At 43.4% G+C, this 24,033-nt stretch overlaps 2 long non-coding RNA genes across 3 annotated transcripts in view; one reads left to right on the top strand and one right to left on the bottom strand.

The window, feature by feature from the left end:
* Positions 1-5,937, bottom strand: part of LOC117355312 — a 31,867-nt gene extending 25,930 nt beyond the window's left edge. For both annotated transcript variants that reach the window (XR_004538337.1, XR_004538336.1), the window contains exons 1-2: positions 5,584-5,937; positions 4,845-4,909 (exon numbers count right to left, since the gene is read on the bottom strand). This is a non-coding gene — a long non-coding RNA (uncharacterized LOC117355312). The remainder of the gene's footprint in view (positions 1-4,844; positions 4,910-5,583) is intronic.
* LOC117355311 lies at positions 1,578-24,019 on the top strand. The gene is made up of 4 exons (XR_004538335.1): positions 1,578-1,786; positions 4,271-4,306; positions 11,079-11,164; positions 21,495-24,019. It is a non-coding gene; the product is annotated as an uncharacterized LOC117355311 (long non-coding RNA).
* Positions 24,020-24,033: the final 14 nt, after the last annotated feature.

The following is a 24,033-nucleotide window of genomic DNA, read 5'->3' as shown; positions in this document are numbered from 1 at the left end:
CTTTACCATAGTACTTCATAGGGACCCCCTGAAGAAGATATTCTGTCGAAACACGGATTGTGTTGGGTCCAGGGTCCAAAGCTTTTCAGCAGACTGTGTCCTAGAGGTTTTTATGTGGTTTGCCAAGGTTTAATATTAATAAAGTCCATCTCAGGAACATCATTTCTCCACATTGTTTTTTGTTTCTAACTGCTTAGATATCCTTAGTAGGTGGTTTATAAATAAATTAATTTTGTAAGTGCCTAACTACCTGCTCAGGGAAAGTGTTTGTGTAGCTTTTATACAGATGATCAATTATAACACTACCCCTAGGGAGGAGGGGATAGGATTCTGATATCACTAGTCCCCAGCCCTAACTACGACCACTATTATTTCTAGAGTGCTAACAGATGTATGCAGAGCTATACAGAGTCAGAAAGATAGGGCTAGATTCACAAAGCAAACTGATCGTGTACCAATCGGTTTGCGACCAGATTTCCCTTCGGCACTATTCACTAACCTCTCTGCCGACCATCCTCCGATCCACGCATGCAAATGAGGGCAACAGCATGCAAAGTAGGAAGGGACACGATTCACAAAGCAACACCGACTGGGCTGACCAATCACAAACAAGCGACTGCAGAGGACCAGTCGCCCAAGCCCTTTCCAACTGCCCTGCCTTCTGCCACCCTGCTTTCTGCCCTGTCAGCCCCGATCTCCTGCTGTCCCGAATGCCTCCCTCTGCCCTGATCTACCTGCCCCGAATGCCTCCCGCTGCCCCGACTCCTGCTGTTCTCCATTCAACTGCCCCATGGAGCTCTCTCTGGAAAGGGTGGTAATTGTGTTGAATGCCCCGGCTCCTGCTGCCCCGGATTTCCTGCCTGCCCTGAATGCCTGCCTGCCTGCCCCGACTCTCCCACCTTTCCCCACAGTGCTAGCCCTGGTTTTAACCCGCAGGCTTAAGCAGGTGAAAACCACGGGCTCCAAAAGAAGTGAAAAATATAAAATAAAATATCTCTGCTGGCCCAGAGGTCCAGCGCATACGTTGGGATCGCTATAGAGCGATCCAGGCAGGCAGATGGGGCGTTCCTTTGATCGCCCCCATCTGCATATTATTGTTTGCAGAATTCATCGGACCTGCCCGGATTGGGCCTGATTGGGCAGGTTCGTGAATCTGGCCCATAGTCCCTGCTCAAATGAGCTTACAATCTAAATAATCAAGGCAGCCAAACAGGATGCCAGGGTAGGGGTTACAGTTAGAGGGGATGGTTAAATTGCTGGCTAGGTTGGTGAGCAGCTCACCGAGGCCCCAGTGCACAAAACCTAACACCAGTGCTAGAGAAAATTAGCCCTGGACTATTGCCAGTGTCAATGTGTGCAGAAGGCTCAGAACTAGCGATGCTCCTTCTAAGGCAGTGTATCGCAAACTGTGTGCCGCGGCATACCAGTGTGCCTCCTGAGATTTCAGGTTTGCCGCTACACACTGGCGAGGAGGAGAGTCGTCCATGCCTTGGCTGACTGCCTACAGGACGTGCCTCTCGCGGCGAGGCACGTCCTGTAGGAAGTCAGCCGGCACAGACGACTCTCTTCCTGGCTGGCCTCTCTCTTCCTCTGCTTGCACCTCCTGGATCCTTTCACCGAAGCGGGTCGCGGCCAGATGGGCCTCCGCACAGGCATGGAGGTCGACGCGACAACGTCACACATGCGCATGACATCATCGCGTCAACATCCACGCACATCCGGGGCACTGGATTTAGTGAGCTGCTGGCTGAAAAGTTTGCGAGAGACTGCTCTTAGGACTGGACAGGTGTGTGCATATTTTTTCTCATGTGAGTGGCAAGTTCTAAAAAAATCAACAATTGTCCAGAATTGCAAGTGTTTTTGTGAGCGACCATGTAAAATATGTGAGCGATGCTCTTAGAACGTATATGCATTTGCTCATGTGCTCAGCTTAGAGGGAACATAGCTCAGAAAGCTCTCATGCAGGAAACATTGTGCACGCCAAAGACGAGCATAAGTTGCATCCTATATAATACAATGCTAAGCGCGCATGCGCACTCGTACCCTGTGTTCCCTGATCTGTCGGGCTGTGGCAGGTAAGAGTACGCATGAACACGTCTAAGGACCGGCGACAGGTAACACGCCATGACTCCCCCTCCCGCCGCCGACCCTACCCGGTACACCAGTAACATGCCGCGACTCCCCCTCCCGCTGCCGACCCTACCCGACACACCAGAAACCCCTGTTGACCCTCCCAGCCGACCCACCGCGAGACGAACACAAACCTCCCGGCTCCAGCAGCGTCCGAGGCACAGTAAACACGCTGCTTCGCGTCCTTCTACTGGCCTAATTTCCTCTGCCGCGTCCCTGATGACATCATCAGAGAAGCAGCAGAGGAAATTAGGCCAGTAGAAAATCGCAAAGCAGCGTGTTTACTGTGCCTTGGACGCTGCTGGAGCTGGGAGGTTTGTCGGCCATCTAGTGGTGGGTGGGTTGGCTGGGAGGGTCAACGGGGGTTTCGGGTGTGCCTGGTAAGGTCGGTGGGGGGGGGGGTAAATAGATACATGCTGCTAAGGGGGATGGGAGGCAGGCAGGCAGGCATCGGGGTGAGGGGGGATTAAATGGAAACATGCTGCTCAGGAGGATCGGAGGCAGGCAGGCAGGCTGGCATCAGGGGTGGGGGTGGAACAAAGTCTGGAAGATAATGATGGGGACATAGGAAGGAGGCACTGGGGCACTAAGGACAAAGAAAGGGGCACTGAGGGCACTAAGGACATAGGATGCACTGAGGGCACTAAGCAGGACACTGAGGGCACTAAGGAGATGGGAAGGAGGCACTGGGGGCACTAAGGACATTGGAAGGAGGCACTGGGGCATTAAGGACACAGTACGCTGGCACTGGGGCACTATGGACATAGTACGCAGGCACTGGGGCACTAAGGTAAGGATATAGGAAGGGCTACTAAGGACATGGGAAGGAGGCACTAAGGGCACTAAGGACATAGGAAGGAGGCACTGAGGGCACTAAGGACATAGGGAGAGACACAGACAGCAAAAAATGACAGACAGACAGGCAGCGTGCAAGGAGAGAGAGAGACAAAGAAAAAAAAAACAGACAGACAGGCATCTACTCTATTACCCGTTAATGTAACGGGCTTAAAGACTAGTTTAAATATAAGCAAATGGATGTCAATGAGGTCATTAGCCATTCCCTCCCAATGCTCAGAGAAACACTCTGCCCTAAAGCTTGAAAACTTGTCACCAGTTCCCAAGTTGCATTGAGGGGGGCTAGAAGAGAGGATTTCTCGTTGTTTTCTTTTTAAAACTTGCCAGTTTTGATTTTATTTGAAAAGGAAGCCCTGCAAGCCTCTTAATGCTGGTTGTGAGGAACAAATGTGTGCAAGTCCAAGTGAAACCAAAACTGGAAGCAAAACATTGGCGCCTGTTTTCTGCACATAAATATAGTGTAAATAAAGTGTAAAAAGCTTATATTTAAGGAGCAGCAGATGAAGTGCTGATGTACGCTTGCACTTCTGGGTTTGAATAATGCGTGCAGAGTTTTGCTTACCGCAAAACTCTTGTACATGGGTGTCAGGCATGTTCCTCCCCTTGCACGGCACGCATGGACCTCCCCCTTTTACAAAACCATAGCGCGGCTTTTAGCATTGGCTGCAGCGATAACAGCTTCGACGCTCAAAGGAATTCTATGAGCGTCGGAGCTGTTACCGCCACGGGCCGGCACTAAAAGCCACGCTACGGTTTTGAAAAAGGGGTGAGTGTGTGTGTGTGTGTGTGTGTATGTGTGTGTAATTCACATGCCACTAACACTGAGCATTGGGAAGTTATTTTTGTGTGCTGGTCCTGTGATATTTTCCGGCGTTGTTCCCTATAGTGCTGAAGTTCTGAGAATTAGGCCCTGAGGTGCTTAGGGCTCCTTTTACAAAGCCGTGCTAGCGATTTTAGCGCAAACACTGGATTAGCGTGCGCTAGCCGAAAATCTACCGCCTGCTCAAAAGGAGGCGGTAGTGGCTAGCGCGCGGGGCAATTTAGCGTGAGCTATTCTGCGCTTTGTATAAGGAGCCCTTAATCTTGCCGGGTCTGCCACCATTACATTTAAGCAGTCCTTTGCTAATGCAACACAGCTCGGGAGGGGTTGGAGGGGAAAAGCACAGCTTGTGATAGTAGTCGAAAGCTTGAGCCTGGAGAGTAGCAAAGACCTCATTGTGTTTTAATCATCCCTGCTCATTAGCACAGGCAAAGACATGAAAGGCCTGTTTACATTCTCCTGCAGGGTGAAGGTGTAGCTGCTGGTGGGACATCAGTAAAGGTGAGTTCAGTATAAGCACATAAAGGGTGAGACACAATGCATTGGTTCCTTCCTTCGTCCCTTCACTTTAATGAAAGAGTGGGGTGGGAGGTAACCACCTGATTGGTTTGCTCTCATACAGCGGCATGGTCTGTACGTGCCTGGTGCCTACTGTGGAGCCACTACCTGCAGTGCCAGCACAATACTCCATCAGGCTTAGGCCAGCCTGCTTAAACTAGCCACTGCCTTGATAACCTAACAAGAACCGAGACACGAAGACGCAGCCCCCCCTATCCTTGCTCGCACATATTAACTTAAACAATGTCTCTATAACCCCAGATTAGAAAATTCATTTACATTGATGAAGTGATTAGGTAGAAAATGTAAAGGATTTTTTTTTTTTTTAAATCATTGTTTGCGGCCCTGGCTATATCACTTCCATTGTGTGCATATACATGAGAGCATATTTATTTGGGTGCTGTTTGGCAGATAGGGATGCAATCTTTCAGGAAAGTATTCATTCCTAATACCATCAAAAGGATAAAACAAAGACACCTACCCCCTGCCCTTCTTTTCTGGGTTTATTTGGTCAGTAGTAGGCCTCAGGATGATCCTGGAATGTTCCTGAAATTAGAATATGCATATTTGTATTAGAACTTGGATCAGGGGGCAGACGGATATAGAATATTCACTTCTGCAGGAAGCTGGAAACCTGGAAATGAGAAACTTACTTGCTGTCTCATAATATCCTGCTGGCTTTTCAATCACCTAACAGGGCACTTCAGAACAGGAAAAGCCATGCACTTCAAGCTAGTAGGTTAGGGGTTAGCTGCTACTTTTTCCATATCAATCCACAAGGATTTGGTATCTTCTCAATGAAATACACAGAAATTCTAGCTCCTTCTATCACATTCTGCCTTGAAAACTTTTCTCTTCAAGGACACATTTGAAACTTGAATCCACTAGCCTTATCATGTCTAAACAACCGATCAGTTAATTCCTCAATTTCTTCTATTTTCATAAGAAATGTTTCTAGTCATGTCTCCAACCCATCAATTTTTTTTTCCATTTATTGTGAATTTTTCTTTATACCATTGTAGTTTTTCCCCTCTTTCCTCTTTGTTCCTGTTAGTTTCTATCCAAAGATTGTCTTCTATGTATTTCTGATAGTTTCGTTCCCCCTATTTTTATTATAATGTACAGTGCTTAGAAAATTTTTGTAAGCGTTTTAATCAAATTTTAAATAAACTTAAACCTGGAAACATGCATGCAAAGCACTTAGAATAAAACCAGATCACCTTCTTTGGTGAAGCCTCCTACAGCATGAAAGCTGCAAAGCAGAAATCCATTGACAGAAACTGAGCACCAACCAGTCAAAAGGGCAGTAATCCAAGAACTCTTGCCCCATGCATGGCAGCAAGTTGTTTTTGTAACTCCCCAGATGTTTGCCAGCAGCGTCAGATCTTTAATATTCTACTACGGTTCTCTCCATTTCAGTCCATCCTTTCAGAGCCGGGTGGCAGAGTAAAATCCTTCGGCTGGAGAAGTCAGATCAGTCCTTTCTTCTTCTTGCTACTGGAGCTCTCCATTTAGCAATCCCTCCATAGCTGGCTGGCAGGTAGGGCTGCTGCAGGAATATCCCACTCTTTACAGCACTGAGGAACATCGAAAATGATGAGGAGTTTGGAAAACTGGTAATTTATGCCCTGATCTTTGTTGCCTGCACAATGAGGCATTGTTAGGCATAAGATCTGCTAAACAATGTGTCCTTGATAGGACATAATACCTATTCAGAAGCTTAGCTTTGTACACTTGCTCTGAAAACACACAAAGCTCTACCTAAATTTACCTTTGTGGCACACAATGAGCAAGTGATGTAATACTTCATTCAATAGCCTTATTTCATTCAGATTTCTGTTTCTATTTTGAACCAGGCCTCTGCATGCAGAGTTACTTTGGGAAAATGGGATCCCTAGGCTGATTACATGAGGCTGCTCTATATCTAGCAAGGCCACATCGGAATAAAGTACTCATCAAAAATCCCTTTTTGGTTTATTCAGTTACTGTACAGGAAAAATGTCCTCGGATCTAGAATGATTTGTTCTGGAGGTGAAACTATGAGACAATGCCTTCCTATTGCTTGATGCTGGCAGCTCCTGAAAGGGTATGGAGCTTAGAAGAAATGCTACTTTGTTTTCCTCAGAGTCCCTTTAAAATCCATGCGGTCTAAAACAGTGTTCTTCAACCTTTTGACACCCATGGACCGGCGGAAATAAAATAATTATTTTATAGACCGGCAGTTGAAGAACACTGGGCTAAGTCATGGGCCAGACCCCGCCCATCTCCAGCCAATCTCCGCCCAAGACCCCGCCTCCATAATAGTACTAATTGTAACATCATTTTTTCCATTCATTTTTCATATATATACACACACATACACAATATAATGGTTAACCACAAAATTAAACTATACAAAGCACACTGTATGCTTCTCAATATTCAGTCCTACAAGAACTACAGATAACCCCATGCAAATATGGGACCAAAAACTAAAAGTATTAATATATACAAACAAACCCTAAGGTGCAAGACTCTGCATCCAGTAGACCTCAGAGGAAAAGAAACAAATGCATCCTGATCAGACAGCAGATGTAAATCAATCACTAAATTAAGAAAATAAAATCATTCCCCCTACTGTTGTTGTCTCCCTACCTCCATGCTGTGCCTTGCCTTCTGGCCTGGCCCACGGTGTTATCTTCGGGCTGGCTCCCTCTTCCTCAGTGCAGCAGTACACAAAGCCGTGGGCAGCGGCTCCTCGCATGTCCTGAGCACCATCTGGAAGCCTTCCCTCTGACATTGTGATGTCAGAAAGAAGGCTTCTGGTTCAGGCACAGGACGCATGTAGGAGCCTCAGCTAGGCTTTGTGCATTGCAGCACTGAGGAAGAGGGAGCCAGCTCGAAGACAACGCTGCATCGATTGCACCGTGGACCGGCGGCTGAAGAGCACTATCTGGGGCCCGATGCACGTGCCAGCCCTGTGGACAGGTAGGAAATTTCTGCGGACTGACACCGGTCCACGGACCGGTGGTTGAAGAACACTGGTCTAAAACATGATGCCCGGTGGTCTCTGGGAATGCTGGTTGCACCTTTTTGAAAAGTTTCTGCCAGGAAGGGGGTCTTTAAGCTTTTGAGAATTAAAAAATTTTGCACTTATTATTTCACTTTAACCCAAAAAAGATCCAGGTGGATTACATCATAAAACACTATATCATCAAACTGCAATAATAATTCTAAGCAGAGTACATTACAGACATAATACACCATAGGTAGAAAACACTTGTTTGTTGGGGGAAGGGGGGGGGGTGAGGAAAGGTGTCAAGAGCTCCGCCTTAGCTCCAGCAGAATCTTGCGGCACAACCTCTTCCTGCATTGCACTTTTAGATCTTTGGGCTCTGGGGCAGGCCAAAGATTTAAAAGTACAGCGCTGGGAGGCAGGTGGGAGGGCGAGCACCGTCCGGGTGACCACTAATTTTTGAGGAGGCCATGGCCCCTGTGCCGCCATCCCTGGACCAGTCGTTGATTTTTGTCACCTAAAGCCGACTCCGTTCTTAGAAAATGGTTCGACGATTTTAAAGAATCCATCGGAGTGCTCATTTAAATGTTGAAGAGCCCATTTATATGTCAGTGTCGGAGACTGCTAGTAACCTCTCTAAAAACAGAGAAGCCATTTTGACAATCCACCACTAAAATGAATTCAGAATAAACCATTGGGAAAACAGTTTAGCGACAGTGTTGAAGTTTTGAGAATCTGGGCCCAACATTGTTTTTTTTCCCTCTCAGCATTCTTCAATTTATTTTACTCCTTATCTTCATTCATTCTTACTACTGTACTGTATATAGTTTTCAATATCCCTCTTTTACTATCTACCTACAGCTTTCTATCTTTTTACTCTCACACCACACCTCTCATGCCTCTTTCTCTTATTCCCCAGTCTCTCACTAAGTTTTCCCCCCTTCCATTCAGAATGTCTTTCTCTCTCTTCCCGCTTCCATCCAGTGTGTTGGCCCTCTTCTCTCAGGTCTCTACTCACTTCCATCCAGTGTTTCTTCTCTGTCTCTCCCCACCCTTCCATCCAGCATCTCTTCATGCCTTTTCCATCCAGCATGTCCCCTTTTTCTTTCCTTATCGTTCCATTTAATGTGTCCCCTCCCCCATCCTTCCATCAAGTGTCTCCCCTCTCTTCCCATCCTTCTATCCAGTATCTTCTCTTGGCCTCTTTTCTATCCAGAATGTCACCTTTTTCTCTCCTTACCTTTCTATCATCCCCCCCTGCAGCAGAAGAGATGCCCACTCCCTCCTGCCGTGTCATACAATCCCCAGACACTACTACCCACACCCCACTCCCTCCCACCATCGACCAACCCTCCCAACTCCCCCCATGCCCCAACAACCCCTGCCCCTCCCTACCTTATTAACAAAGACCAGCTGGAGGGACACCTATCCACTCTGGCTGAAAAGCCCACTTCTTATAAAATGGTGGGCATGCCCCTTCCCAGTGCTTCCTGTGATGCGCTGGGAAGGGGCCTAAGGCTCTGGTTGGCCCAGGCGCTTAAAACCCCTCCTAGGAAGGATAGATGCATAGGCAGCAGAATGCTTTTTTTGAAAGGGGCACAACAGCTCCACCCTAGACCACACCCAGACCCCACCCAAACTCCGCCCCAGATCCCACCTCATAATAATAGTACTAATTGTAATGCCATTTCTTCCATTAATTCAAAAGCTTGAAAATTTGATCATGTCACACCACTTTTGATTAACGCCCATTGGCTTCCCATAGATCATCAAATTACTTATAAAATAATGTTACTGATACATAAAACCATAGCTTCCGGTCTACCTGATTTCATCAACAGGTTATTAATCCCCCACACCCCCCATCGCACATTATGTTCTTCTTACCTGTTATCTATTCCCTCTTTAAGACACATTGGCACCATGCGTACTAATATCTTTTCTGTTACGGCCCCTACCATCTGGAACTCAGCACCAAATTATAAAAGAGAAAGTTCATCACTTGATAAATTTAAAAGTAGCTTGAAGGCCTTTCTTTTTAAAGATGCATTTGGAGTATAATAGTCCTTTTAAGGACTGTAATGGAACTTTACTCCTTGCTTTCTTATTCATTTTAATCTTTTCTACAAAGTGCTAGATTATTTATTTTTTGTTCCCTCCCTTTTGTTTTGATCCTTCTCTCTCTCTTTTTCATTACACAAATGTATTTCTACCCTTTTTCATTTTGTTTCGGTAAGTTAATGTTCGTCTATGTGTTTGACTATCTGTTTTAATAATTATAATTTGTTTTTAATGTATGCCTTTCTACTCTTTGTTTTTATATATTATGTAAAACCGCTTTGAATTTTGATAAGGCGGTATATCAAATTTTTAAATAAAAATAACCTGAAACCTAAACCTGAAACCTTCATTTGTACACAATATAATCTTTAACAATACATAATGGTAACCACAAAAATAAACTACACAAAGCAAACTGTAGGCAGAGAAAATTTTAGTTAACTATCATTTATATTCTGCTTTTTTCAGAGGTCAAGGCAGATGCAATATCACTTCAGTAACTGCTACAGAAAACTCCCCTTCAGTGTCAAAGAAGTAATGCAAAACCCTGCAAAGAGCATAAGAATAGAAATACTGGGTCAGACCAATGGTTCATCTAGCACAGTATCATGTTTCCCTTTTTTATTTGCAAATATGTCATTTTTTTTAACAAACTGCAAAATATTGTGAGTTCTTCAATGCCCACTTTCAACACAAATCATTGCAAAAATACAGTAGGCGGTAGAACAGTGGTTTTCACTAATTTTTAAGTTGGGGCTGTTTCAAGTCCAAAAAAGCTGAAGGAGATCCAACAAATATCTTCCTACTTAGGGCCATGACACAACCAAAGTTTCTGGACTTCCAACCCCACCAGAACACCTGGCCTCAGTCATACATGCAGAAAACAGAAAAAAACACCCTTTTTCTCCAAATACATATCCACAAACAAAAAGTACTTTTGTACACAAACAAAACCCTAATATGCCAGACTCTGCACCCAGTACACCACAAAAGAAATGCATTTCTTCCTGAACAGTTCAAAATATAAAAACAACAAATGTAAATTTTCAAAATTGACATATTTCAGTCACTAAACTGAAAATAAAATCATTTTTCCTACCTTTGTTATCTGGCAATTTGTTTTCTGATCATCTTGTTCCAGGTTCATAGACAACACCGCGAAAGACAAAGGCGCGCGCCGACAACTGAGCACAAGATGGAGGCGCGCACCGAAGAAAATTATTGTTTTTAGGGGCTCCGACGGGTGGTTTTGTAGGGGAGCCCCCCAGTTTACTTAATAGAGATCGCGCCTGCGTTGTGGGGGGTTTGGGGGGTTAACCCCTCACATTTTACTGTAAACTTAACTTTTTCCCTAAAAACAGGGAAAAAGTGAAGTTTTCAGTAAGATGTGGGGGGTTACAATCCCCCAAACCCCCCACAAAGCCCCCACAACGCGGCGCGATCTCTATTAAGTAAAGTGGGGGGGGGGGTTTCCCCCCCGCCCCCCCCGTCGGAGCCCTAAAAACAGTAATTTTCTGCGGAGCACGCGCCTCCACGCTGCGCTCAATTGTCTGCGCATGCCTTTGTCCCGGCGCGCTTTTGACCTGACACCCTTGTTCCCTTTGTGCTCTTAATTTTGGTTGCCTCCTTATGCATTTGCTGTTTCTTTCCTCTCCCCAGGCACGGATTAGGTGTTTCCCTCTGCACTATGGGCTTTGGTGGGAGAAATGGAATCCACCAAAAGCCTTGAATTATCTCTGAACTTGGTAGGTGCATTTTATAATGTGGTGCGTTTCACTTCTAGTGCTCAAATCTCAAAAAGGGGCAAGGCCAGGAGCAGATCACAGGTGGATCGTGGGAATTTCTAAAAGTTAGATGCACTGTTATAGAATACGCCTGATCTGTGCTCAACTTAGGCACAGCATTTATGCGGACACCCATCCTCCTCTCTGTATCCCTGCTCCTTTCATGCATGTGCTGCCTCCCTTCCACCGTACCTTTGTAACGCTCCTGGCACGAGCAGCAACCCCCAAGCTATTGTCATGCCAGCATCAGCTCTTCCTCTGATGTCACTTCCTAGGCTTCGGTCAAGGAAATGACATCAGAGGAAGAGCCGAAGCTGGCGTGACAACAGCTTGGAGGTTGCTGCTTGCACTAGAAATGTTACAGAGGTACAGGGAAGGGAAGCGGTGTGTGCGTAGCAGGAAGGAGCGTGTGGAGGTGGGGAGAATGTAGAAGAAGTCAGGGGAGGGGTCCAACTGCCCCAGGTGCCACTCACCCTTGCTACACCACTGAATGAATGTGCCGAAATATTATATCACGTACCACCATAAAGTGTGATTCTATATGTAGTGGGAGTCTGTTATAGATTTTTGCTAAGCACTGTGATTGGGGTTCATAGACAGTGGAGCGCAAGACGTCAGCGCGCCAACAATCCAGCGCTGACAATTCGGTGGAAGACAGTAGCACACGGGGGAAAAGTAATTTTTAAAGAGCTCCGACGGGGGCTTTGGGGTGGCAACCCCCCCACTTTATTGGTTTGTGTTCGTGCTGCTGTTGGAGGGGGGTACGGGGGATTGGAAACCTCCATTATAGCGAAAACGGAACTTTTTCTGATTTTTTCGGGAAAAGTTCCGTTTTCTCTATAATGTGGGGGGTTTCATCCCCCCCGCAACGTCAGCGCGAACACTAACCAATAAAGTGGGGGGTTGCCACCCCAAACCCCCAGTCGGAGTTCTTTAAAAATTATTTTTTCCCCCGCGCGCTTCTGTCTTCCACCGAATTGTCAGCGCTGGATTGTCGGCGCACAATTATCCCGTCACCGTGATTGGAGCTTATTATTTTTGGCCGCCCTATATAGAATTTGTATTCAATGTGTTCAATTTGGCCTATAGCTGGTGCAGTCTTTTTGGATATCAGGTCTACAAAAAAATAAGCCTTGTTATTTGGTGTTTCGAAATAGCAGTAACCTTTAGGGCACCTCCGTCCACTGTCATTGCTGGAGGGATGCCCATCTCTACTTCTCCATTGTTTCTGGAAGGGCTAGAACAAGACCTGCTGCTTACAACTGGGGAAGGCGCTACTCCTGTGCATTAGGAAAATAACAATCTGAATAAATTGTGGTGTAGTCTCTAAACTAAATCCGTTTTCTTGTCCTGATTACTTTGATCTATGATGTTAAAGAGATCATTTGCCCACCCCTCCCCCATCACCTAACAATGTTACTCAATCCTTACAATCTAAAACAAAACTAAACACGTAGAAAAAAAACCCCACAACACCCCATTATGTCACATCCCCCTCAGTCTGTGTAGAGACAGAATTCCCCTTTTCACTAGCACATGCGTGCTGTACATTGAAATAAACCATGCAGTAAGCTTTTCTGCTTACATTCTTACAGTTTGTCCCGCCCCAGCAGACTGCCATTAATGGATCAGGAACATACAATGACTGTATAGCATATCAGTTAACTGATCAAGCAGAAGCAATTGCAATTTTCCTTTTAGTATTTTTCATGTACTTTTCTTTCCATCTGACTTCTTCTTCCCTTTCTTAGAAGTAGGGCATACTAAAAATTGAAGTAACTGTGCGGTAACCACGCAAAAATGGGGGAAGCACCCCAATATGGGTGGCAATATTAACAATTGCGCATTTTGAAGTAGATTCAGTACATGGCGCTGAAAAACCAACACAGAAAAAATAAGCAGGGCGCTCTATTCTATAAACCAGTGTATCGCAAACTGTGTGCCTCTTGAGATTTCAGGTGTGCTGTGTGACACCAGGGAGGAGGAGAGGTGCCAGCACCGGCTGACTGCCTACCGAACGTGCCTCTTGTGGCAAGAGGCACATCCTGTAGGCAATCAGCCGGCGCCAGCACCTCTCCTTCTCGCCGTGCGTCTTCCCTTTCAGCACCCCCCACTGGCAGCTCAAGGCCCACCTGGAGGGCCTTTGCTCTTGTGTGGACATGGATGTGATGATGTCATGCATCGTGTCAACGTCCACGCATTTCCGAATGCATCGGTCCGCGGCCGCTACGTTTAGTATGCTGCGGCTCGACAAAATTTGTGAGACCTTGCTATAAATTGTGCTTCGAATTGCATGCCATTTATAGAATAAATCTGAGAGGCAATTTCTGCACCAATCTTTGGGTGTGAGGATTAATGCCAACTGGAACCTGGTGTACATCCGAACATGTAAGTTAGACACGGATCCATTTTATTTAGAAATGCAACACTCCCTTCAGGGCAGCTCTGGGCCCAGGACCCAGCCTGGCTGGAGTCCCCCAAAGGCAGTGTCCGTCATTCTCTCATTTGTTTGGTACTTGGTGCCTCCACCTGGGGAAAAGGATCAACAGCACTGCAAATGCGTTTCAGTGCTATAGAAGTGATAAATAGTAGTAATCCCATTAATTTAGTTCCTATTCACAGTTTTCACATTCACCCTCCTGAACCAGTGCTTGTTCACTCAAATTAATAACCTTAATTTATTTATTCAATTTTCTATACTGTTCTCCCAGAGGAGCTTAGAATGGTTTACATGAATTTTTCCCTGTCTGTCCCTGTAGGCTCACAATCTGTCTAATGTACCAGGGGCAATGGGAGGGTAGGGGGGGAGGTTTAAAGGACTTGCCCAGGGTCACAAGGAGCAGTGTGGGTTTGAACCCACAACCTCAGGGTGTTGATGCTGTAGCTTTAACCACTACATCACACTCTCCCTCTTTAAGCTGTAGCTCAGATCTTCAGAACCTGTAAACTTGTACCTCCTGATATTCAGACCGCAGGAAACTGCCAAATTTTCTGTACCTTAGAACAATGGTTCCCAACCCTGTCCTGGAGGACCACCAGCCAGATGATAGGAGTGCCGATCTGCCCCATGCATATTCATTAGGGCTATCCCGAAAACCAGACTGGCTAGTAATAATAGCTTAGTGGTCCTCCAGGATAGAGTTGGGGACCACTGCCTTAGAACGTAGGCCTACAGGTTGTGTATTCTGTTTAAGCTGTTGCACATTTTAATTAAAAGCTTTACTAGAAATAATTCCCTGCTGAGGTTTGAACAGTTAAGGGTTATTTATATGTCTCTGTTGTTAACAGCAGATGGACATTGCTGGCTGGTGGTGGAAGCCCCTTTGTAAGAAACATCCCTTATATTATTGGTCTCCTGAGCATACTGCATGCCAAGTCATCGTGCCTGATAGAGTGGCTAGTTTTCTACAAGTAGGAAACATCTTGATAACTCTGCAAGATATGTCATATCAGAGAAAGCATGTCATAGATCTTTTTTTATGCATTACATGAGGATGTTATTAGAGATGGTAGCCTGAATCCGGAGCCAAATTTCTTAGGTCACCTGCTCATCAAGTTGTTATTCACGGCTCCTGATTATCCAACTGAGTGTACTTGGCAGCCATTTTTTTCAGAGACACATACGCAAGGCTGTTTTGCAACTACGTCAATTCTTTTCCTGCCTGACCTAGAAGTCCGAGGTGACTCAGATCTGGCTGGTTAATCTTAAAGATTAAATCGAAGAAGCAAGTTTAATGATTTTAACAGTCACTTTGAAGGATTTCCCAAATAGCAGATGACAAATGGTAGCTCAGGATTTTTTTTTTTTTTTTTTTCTTCCTGAAACTGAAGTTTAGTGATAAGGGCCATAGAGATTACATTTTTGGTTGTGTTTTGAAGTTCTAAGTTTCTTCCAGGACAAGAATCTATTTCTGTAAACTCGAGCTGTCATTTGAAACTGAAACCCATAATGATATATAAGACATATAAATAAAACCCTGCTCACTGTAAGCAGGTATTTGATATCTGTCCATTTGGAAGTAAAGACAATCTTAATAAGTAACGATACTAATCAGACACTTCATTGTTTTGGCAGGATTCATACAACTCCACTTCACTACTTTTAAGAATACACTTGTATTCACACATCTCAGGGTTTTCCTGGGGCAAGGGAGAGAAGCTGAAGTTTAAAGATTACAGACAGCTGAGACGCCACATCTTCAGTTCGTGCCTCCTCTGTACACCAGTCTTCTTAGGATACTCACAGCCAAAAACTTCGAACAAGGCATGGGGAAAACAAATTTTAACATTATTAGGATAATAATTTTATAACTGGACATTCACTCATGCAGCACATATTGTAAGTTGCACTAGTTTTGTAATGGAAAGTATACAGCTACTTAACTTTTGAAGTTACTTCAGGAAACTTAAAAAAAATATATATATACTGTATATATATATTATATTCTGCATATCCTTCAATTCTATGTTTATTACGAATTATTCAGGTACTCAAGCATTTTTCCCTAACTGTCCTGGTGGGCTCCCACTCTATCTAATGTACCAATGGGGATTAAGTGACTTGCCCAGGGTCAAAAGGAGCAATGCAGGATTTGAACCTACAATCTCAGGGTGCCAAGGCTGTAGCGCTAACCACTGCACCACACATTCCCAAGTCAAATGCATCAGCAATTTAATATACACATAAGGGCCTGATTTCATAGCCGGCACCTAACCACACCTAATTTTTATGTGTCAGTCTGCGCAGTTGTCAATCAACCGCTAGGTGTCCTTTATAGAATCACGCCTAGTGGCGCTTAAGTGGACTTAGGTATCACTAGACATCCGAGAAAGGCACCAGTATATTAGGCCAGGCAAAACTAGGCCTAATGTACTGGCGCTGACCTCCAGGATACCTACCAATGCCTAAGTTTACCAGTACCACACCTATTCTCTACCTCTAACCATACCTACTTTTCAGATATGCTTCATTAGGTGTCAGAGGGCAACTGGACTTAGGCATCATTAGGCACCGCGCAGATATCTGAGCGTAAGTTTAAATATCAATTAAAATATTTTTGCAATCAGATTTTTAAAAAAATAACTTTCTTGTGGATTTAAATTAGGCTTCACTAGGTGTCCATGACTAGGGCACTTAGTGCATTTATAGAATCTGGCCCTAAGCAGGACATTAAGAGTTTGGGAGTCTTTATGGACTCCTCTTTACAATTTCATATTTTTTTAAAAAATTCTTTATTGATTTTCAAATTTTGACAGTGCAATACAACTATATTAAACATGAGCATTAGACATAACGCACTTAAAATACACAAAATTAATACATTACCAATCCTTTTCTCCCTCCCTTCCTCACATAACTATTACACTGCATATGCATATATTATTGCAATAGATAAATACCTTTAGCAATCCCAAATACCTTCCCCTCCCCCCTCCCACTCCCCCTGGATGTGTAAGGAATCTAAAAAGGGAGATACCTGACATTCATTACAATTCAATATATGCAGTCAGTGGGCTTAGAACCTAACGGATGTAGCGGTATATAAGAAATAAATTACATTACATTAAATTACATTATTGAATATCATACTAGACCCCAAACACTCCTCATTCATTCTCTCATATTCTCAATTTCATAGACACATAGCAGCAACAGTAAAAGCAATGTTTTTCAAGATCCGTTTAATGCAGAAATTGTGGAGTCTGTTTTCTCCAGCAAATTTTCATCAGGTAATACAGTGTTTTGGGCTACCGCACTTGGATTATTGCAATGTCCTTTTGTGTGGTCTTCCGAAGGAGTCATTGAAGGCACTGCAGGTGGCTCAGAATGCTGCAGCAAGAGTAATAGGTGGTTTCCCTCATAATGAGCATATTTCTCCACTACTTGTTGAGCTCCATTGGCTCCCAGTGGTGTGGAGAATTCAGTTCAAGATCATGACACTAGTTTGGAAGGCCTTGCATCAGATTCTACCGAGAGTTGTGGCAAGTTTATTAGTGCCATATTTACCTTCACGTTCCTTGAGGTCTCAAACAAAGCAGTTAATGGTTGTTCCTTCTCTCCACTCCATAACCAAGGCTACCATTCGTTTTCGTGTTTTTGGAGTGGTGGGTCCTCAATTATGGAACAATATTCCTGTTACTATTCATCAGATCTCTTCTTATTTACTTTTTCAAAAGTGTTTGATGGCTTATCTTTTTCAAAATGCATTTCAAAATCTATAATAGACATTCAAGTTCAATGTGTGAAGAAAGAACTGTATGTATTATAGATCCGGTCTTTTTAAAAAATATATATATATAAGCTGATTGTTTTTAGAATGTTTTATGTGTGTTATGTTGATTTTACTGTTAGGGTTTTATGTTTTGATTTTGTATATTCTCTGTTACCCGCATAGATTTTCAGATATGCAGGATATAAATGTTTTAAATAAGTAAAATATGGTGCCCAAAAATATTGGCACCGATTAAAACAGTATTTAGCGTGATTCTATAAAAGGTAGGTGCAACTTATGGAATCATGCTAAGCCTTACTATGTTGCATAACTTTTAGGCACATTCATTTAGGCCGGGGAAAATCAGACCTAAATACCTGCACCTAACTTGCACCTAAAGTGTGTATACATTTTAGGAATGCCCATGATTTTCCCATACTCCTCCCTGACTATGTCCCCTGTTCAGATTCAAGAACTAGAACTGGCATGCAGCACTTTACAGAATATGCCAACCAAGTTGAACATGTGGAGGGCCATAATCAAAAGAAACATCTAAGTCTGATTTGAACGTAGGGCATTAGATGCCCAAAGTCAGCAGTAAGAAAATGTCCATTCTCGAAAAGTACATCTAAAAATTTTTTTCAAAAAATCATCTATCTGTACGTCTAGGTGTTTGATCGTCCAGACTGCTACTACGTCTATCTTTATACCACATTCTTGACCAAAAATTTGTCCAAGTCCCAAATGCCCAGAACAAGACCTTTTGAACATAGGAGGGGGCCAGCATTGTAATGGACTGGCCACCCAGACAAGGCAACAGAGCAGAGGGGCACCTCATAGGGCATTGCTGTGAACTTCACAAAAAGGGTGCCACATAAACATCTCACCAGAACTCCCTTATAGGTCTTGGTGAGTCCCCCAAAATACCCCCTAAAACCCCTATACCCACCTGTCTACAACCTCAATAGCCCTTATGGCTGCAGATGGCACCTATATGGCAGTACAGTAAGGTATTTTTTTTTTTTTTTTGGTGGGCTCACATTTTTCACCATGAATGTAGTGGTTAGAGTGGCTTATGGGCCTGGGTCCTTCTCTCTATGGTTCAGTAGCCCACTCCTATACTACTTAAGCCACCTCTGTGTGACTCTACTAGGCTTTTCTATAGCAGGTGCTGATGTTCCAGAGACAGGTATGCATGTTTTTATTCTGAACTTTGTGGGGGTACGACGGGGTCAATGAACACTAGGGGGAAGTGTGTGTGGGTCTTTACTTTGTCCCTGCAGCGGTTATCTGATCACTTTCAATACCTTTTTGGCACTTATACCTGCTTTTACATCGTCTAACTCACAACGTATAAGTTTCGCCTAGGAAGTCTCGTTAAACATTCGTGCCCTTGGGGGTTCGCTGTCTGCATTACTGCGGCCGCATAGAGCCCTTAGCTGTGGCCTACCTGGATGGCTCCATTGAGATCTTCAACCTGGCTGCCAACTGGAAAAACACAGGCAAATTCGGCGGGCTGGATTAAAACACTAAATGGGCCAGGTATGGCCCGCAGGCCATAGTTTGCCCATGTCTGGTCTAAGTGCTTTGAAAATGAGTCCCATAATCAACACAAAACTAAAGAAATATGCATATAAAACTAAAATATCATTTTTTTCCATGAAATTTTATTGAAATTTTTTTAAAAAAAAACAATACAAGAAATGCTCAACATGTACCGTAACATAACATATTTAAATCGTAAGTATTAGATGAACATTAATTTATAAAAAAAAGGAAAAATTACAAACAAAAAATGGAAGCACAGCACATATACATCTACACACTCTAAATAAGTAATAATATAATCTAACATTATGGGCTCCTTTTACGAAGGTGCATTAGGGCCTTAATGCACGGATTAGCGCACACTAAAATGCAGCACGCGCTAGCCACTACCGCCTCCTCTTGAGCAGGTGGTAGTTTTTCAGCTAGCGTGCGCTAATCCGGTGCGTGCGCTAAAAATGTTAGTACACCTTCGTAAAAGGAGCCCTATCTCTCTGGGTATCAATAAGAGGACTTAATACAGGAAAACACTGTAATATCATCATCATCATCATCATAGAAAATTAGAGTCACAATAAGAGGATAGAAGAGACCAAGTTTTTTAAATCATTCTAGAGGTTCCCAATATGTCTGTTATTGCCAATTCACTTTTGTGATGGAACAAGAGTGAATTCCACCAAGCGTGAACATTAACCCCCTCTTTTACTAAGGTGCGCTAACTGATTTAGCGCAAACAAACTGATTTAGCGCACGCTAAACACTAACATGGGCATGTTAGTCTATGGATGCATTAGCGTTTAGCGCGCGCTAATTTGATTTGCGTGCGCTAAATCAGTTTGCATGCGTTAAATCGGTTAACGCACCTTAGTAAAAGAGAGGGGTAAGTAAATGTGAGGTTTTCCAATTTGACAGCAAAAGTACTTTGCTGAACCAGAGGTTCCCAATCTATCTGCTATAGCTAATTCACATTTGTGATGGAACAAAGGTGAATTCCACCAAGAAAACCACCAAGAACATTAAGTCAATTCCACCAAGAACATTAAGTCAATGTGTGGTTTTCCAATTTGGCAGTAAATGTACTGTGCTGACCAAAAAAATTACAAAAGGTATACAGAACCAAAATAGGTTCAACCAAACAACAAGCCTGTAATAATGGTGCAATTTCACAAGAAAACAACAGGACATAGATCCTTTCCTCCAAGTAAAATGTCATATATAATATTCATAACACTTGAAGAAAATCAAATAAAAACAACTTCAATTGTTTGAGAAACCTCAAAAAATGTACTTCCGTGCTCAATACCACAAAAATTGCATTCTGTATGCATAACCCTTGTGGATTTTCTCAAAGCTTGACTCTTTGTGTGGTTATTGAAATACCCATGTTAGCACTAGCCATGGAGATTTCAAAGGAAAACCTGAAGGGAGTTTCCTCTTTGAAAACTGTCATTTTCAAATTGGTTTGTCCTTGTCCCCATTGGGTGGGCTAAAATGCAGCTGGCATCTATGGGTTTACGTTGTCATTAAGTGCCAATATCCTTCTGTAATTCTCACAACTGAGAAGTATGTATAAATTCACTTTCTTGTCCAGTTTGTCTGTCTTGACTAGATTGTAGGCTACCCCCCTTTGGAACATGAAAAGATGAACTCACAAATAATACAAAGACGAGTATATGACAATACAGAAACAATAGTTATAGTGTATGTATATAGATGGTATAAATAAGTAAGATTCACATATATTTAGCTCATGTATTATAACTCCATTATTGAAGCTCAAATAGTGTAACACCATTAATGAAGATCATGTATTGTAATACCTTTAACTAAAACTCATGCAAACCACTCAGAATTGACTCCCCAGTCATTAGTAGTGGTATAGAAGCTTCCAGTAAACAATAAACAATTGTACGTTCTTTAGAGCTGAGACTGTCTCTTCCATGTTTAGATGTACAGCATTCCATATGATAAATAGTAGTAGTAGTCATTAGTTCACATTCTTCTATTGTTACCAAGAAGCAAAGTGCCACAGAATACTTTGAAATATTTTGAGACCATTGCACAAATCTATGAAAGTTGCAGTAGGAATGGCAGAATACTACAAGATATTTTTCTTCCAGTGCCATGTTATTATAATATGCAAATTATAATTGTAACTTCAATTCATTTATGCCATTCCGTGGACAAAACCAACACACAATTCATGTTACAATAAGCATAATACAATACATGTGTATAATCTCATTTTAGATAGAACATAGAATCTGCTAGATATCCAGGTCAGGCCATGTACAATTCCAGTAGTATTTTAGAAAAGAATTTGTGTCATAGAGCCTTTTAAAAAATATGTACAGGAATGCATATGTATGTACAGTCTACATGTGGTGGGAGCAACCATTTTACAAATAACTCTGTACTGTAAACATTTGCATATAAGCCGGATGATCAATGTGGCAGTAACATAATTAGGATGATTGATTATGGAATAACCATGCCGGTATTAATAACTCTGTTGCACCCATACTTCTTCACAGAACTACTGCCTGCCCATCACTTGGAGCTCCCCATCCCCCAGCGCAGTGGGAATAAAACCCGGCAACATCTGCAGCATCAGCACGAATACCGCATTGATCAGCCCCTGGAAGAATCTATGGTTGATCCTGAATTGATCGGCCCATAAGTCTTGCGATGAGGGGAAAAAACCCACCCTCCAATGTAGGTGGTGTTGTGTGGAATTTATCAGAATGAGAGCGAGAGTTGGAAAATCGTCTATGTGTCCCAGTAATAATGTTATCTTTTAATCCCCTGTTTTATCAGATACGTTTTTATTAAATTTATTGTAAACCGCCTAGACGTAATGATAGGCGGTATATCAAATAAAAAAAAAACTTGAAACTTGAAACTCTGTATTGTAACACAACCACAGAGCTCTGTGTATTTCAGTATAGAGCCCATGTATTGTAACACCTCGCAGAAACTCTTTGTAACTCTGTATGATAACATGTCTACAGAAGCTCATATAACGTAACACCTATACTGAAGCTCTTGTAAACCACTCTGAATTGACTCCCCAGTCATTAGTAGCGGTATAGAAGCTCTCAATAAACATAAAGAAATATCAACCTCTAAAATATCATAGGAGGCAACTGGGCAACATACGAGTATGTATCTACAGTATGTTTCGGCATTAATGTGTCTAAGTTCTGAATAATAAGTGCCGATATAGAGACATGTAGGCCTGATTCTATAAACAATGCCTAACTCAGTAGGCACCAAGCAAAATGGCACCTACTGCATTTCATTCAAAGTTAGGCACCGTTGGTAGAATCACACCTAGTGGTGCCTAAATTGAGTTAGGTGCCGGTAGGAGTCTACAACTTAGGTGCCAGTATATTAGGTTAGGGTTTTCTCGGCCTAAAATACTGGCAACTAACTCAATCTGAACTCAAGTTCTGTCCCTAACCATGCCTACTTTCTGGGTAGGCGCCTCAGTGTAGATGCCTACATCCAAGTTGTAGGTGCTTTCCAAGTCATGCGCCTACCGGCAAATTAATTTTTAAAAAAAGTTTTATAATGGTGTTATTCAATTAACAGTGTTGATTGAACCAATTAATTAAAAAATTAAGTTGAGTACCTAGATTGGCATCTTTTATAAAATCAGGCCTGTATGTATACTATTTTGGAAACCTACAAGTCTAAATGCTCCCAATTAAGTACAGAAGCTGCATCAACGTGCAACATCATTTTGGGGAGGGGGGGGGGTAGAGTAGGGGAGAATAAAACACTGTGGGAGAGTCACCTCTCCTAATTCCTCCTGTAGAGTGTTGCCCAAAATAAGCACTAGGGAAAAACTGCTCATGTGAAATTGCCCATGTGCACAATATTTCTTATGAATTACTGTATTTTTTGCTCCATATGATGCACTTTCCCCCTCCAAAAAAAGTGGGTGGAAATGTCTGTACATCTCATGGAGCAAATGTAATTACCCCCTCCCCCGAACGAGTCTACCTTTTTGGTGGGGCGTGCGTGCAGTAGCAGCATGCTGACCTCCCTCATGGTTTGAGGCTCCGTTGTGGTGCCGGGAGAAGTGCACGGCTGGGGAGTGATGTCAGTGTGGCACGAGCCTGGGTCCTATTGCAGCCCGAGAATGGTGGCTGCTGCCTTCCTATAGCAACCAGTTGAGGACGTTCTGGGCTGTGAGGAGCATTGGGGGGCAGCACTGCTGGTCTCCAGCTTGGAAGGTGATCGCTTTGTCTAGGAAACCTTCATTTTCCGCTGGCATTCTTCTCTGTCAAGGGCCCTGCTTTATATTACAAAAGCTCCCATAGTCTGGTTTCTCCTCCTTCCTGGTTCCCTCACCTGCTGTCTAGCATTTCTCTCAGCTCCTCCCCCTCCAAGAGTTCAGCCCCTCTGTCTCAGATCCCCCACTTCTTTGAGATCAGTACTCCTTATTCACTCTTAGGTCCACCCTGCCCCTGTCCTTGAGACTTCTCTATTATTCAGCAGCAGTAAGACACTGCTTGGGCTGACCCCGATCCAACTACACTGCATCCTAGCTGGCTGACACAATTTGGTTCAGAATGTTTTTTTTCTTGTTTTCCTCCTCTAAATCTAGGGTGCGTCTTATGGTCAGGTGCATCTTATAGTGCGAAAAATACAGTATATGTGACATTGAATTACCAATGAGCTGATTTGTATGTTTCTCAGTTCTTGTGATTTTGCTTGAACTTTGTGGACAAACGTGCACTAAAATTCACCAACACAACAGCGCATGCTATTTTGCATTTTTTTAACCATGCTCTAGTTCAGTATATCACAAACTGTGTGCCACAGCACACTAATATGCCGCCCAAGATTCCAGATGTGCCGTAAGATGCCGGGGAGGAGGAGAGACGCCGGCGCCTCTCCATGCCTCTTCCCTTCCAGTACCTCCCATTGGCGGCTCAGGGCCCTGTCTGGACATCCACACACTTCCTGATACCCTCAAGCCGCGGCTACCAGTTTAGTGTGCTGCGGCTTTACAAAGTTTGTGAGACACTGCTCTAGTTAGTCCAATAAAAACAGCATCATTTT

Source organism: Geotrypetes seraphini, chromosome 2, assembly GCF_902459505.1.
Source record: "Geotrypetes seraphini chromosome 2, aGeoSer1.1, whole genome shotgun sequence".
NCBI lineage: Eukaryota > Metazoa > Chordata > Amphibia > Gymnophiona > Dermophiidae > Geotrypetes > Geotrypetes seraphini.
Note: the sequence above shows the minus strand (reverse complement) of the source record. Positions and strands in the feature narration are given on the sequence as shown.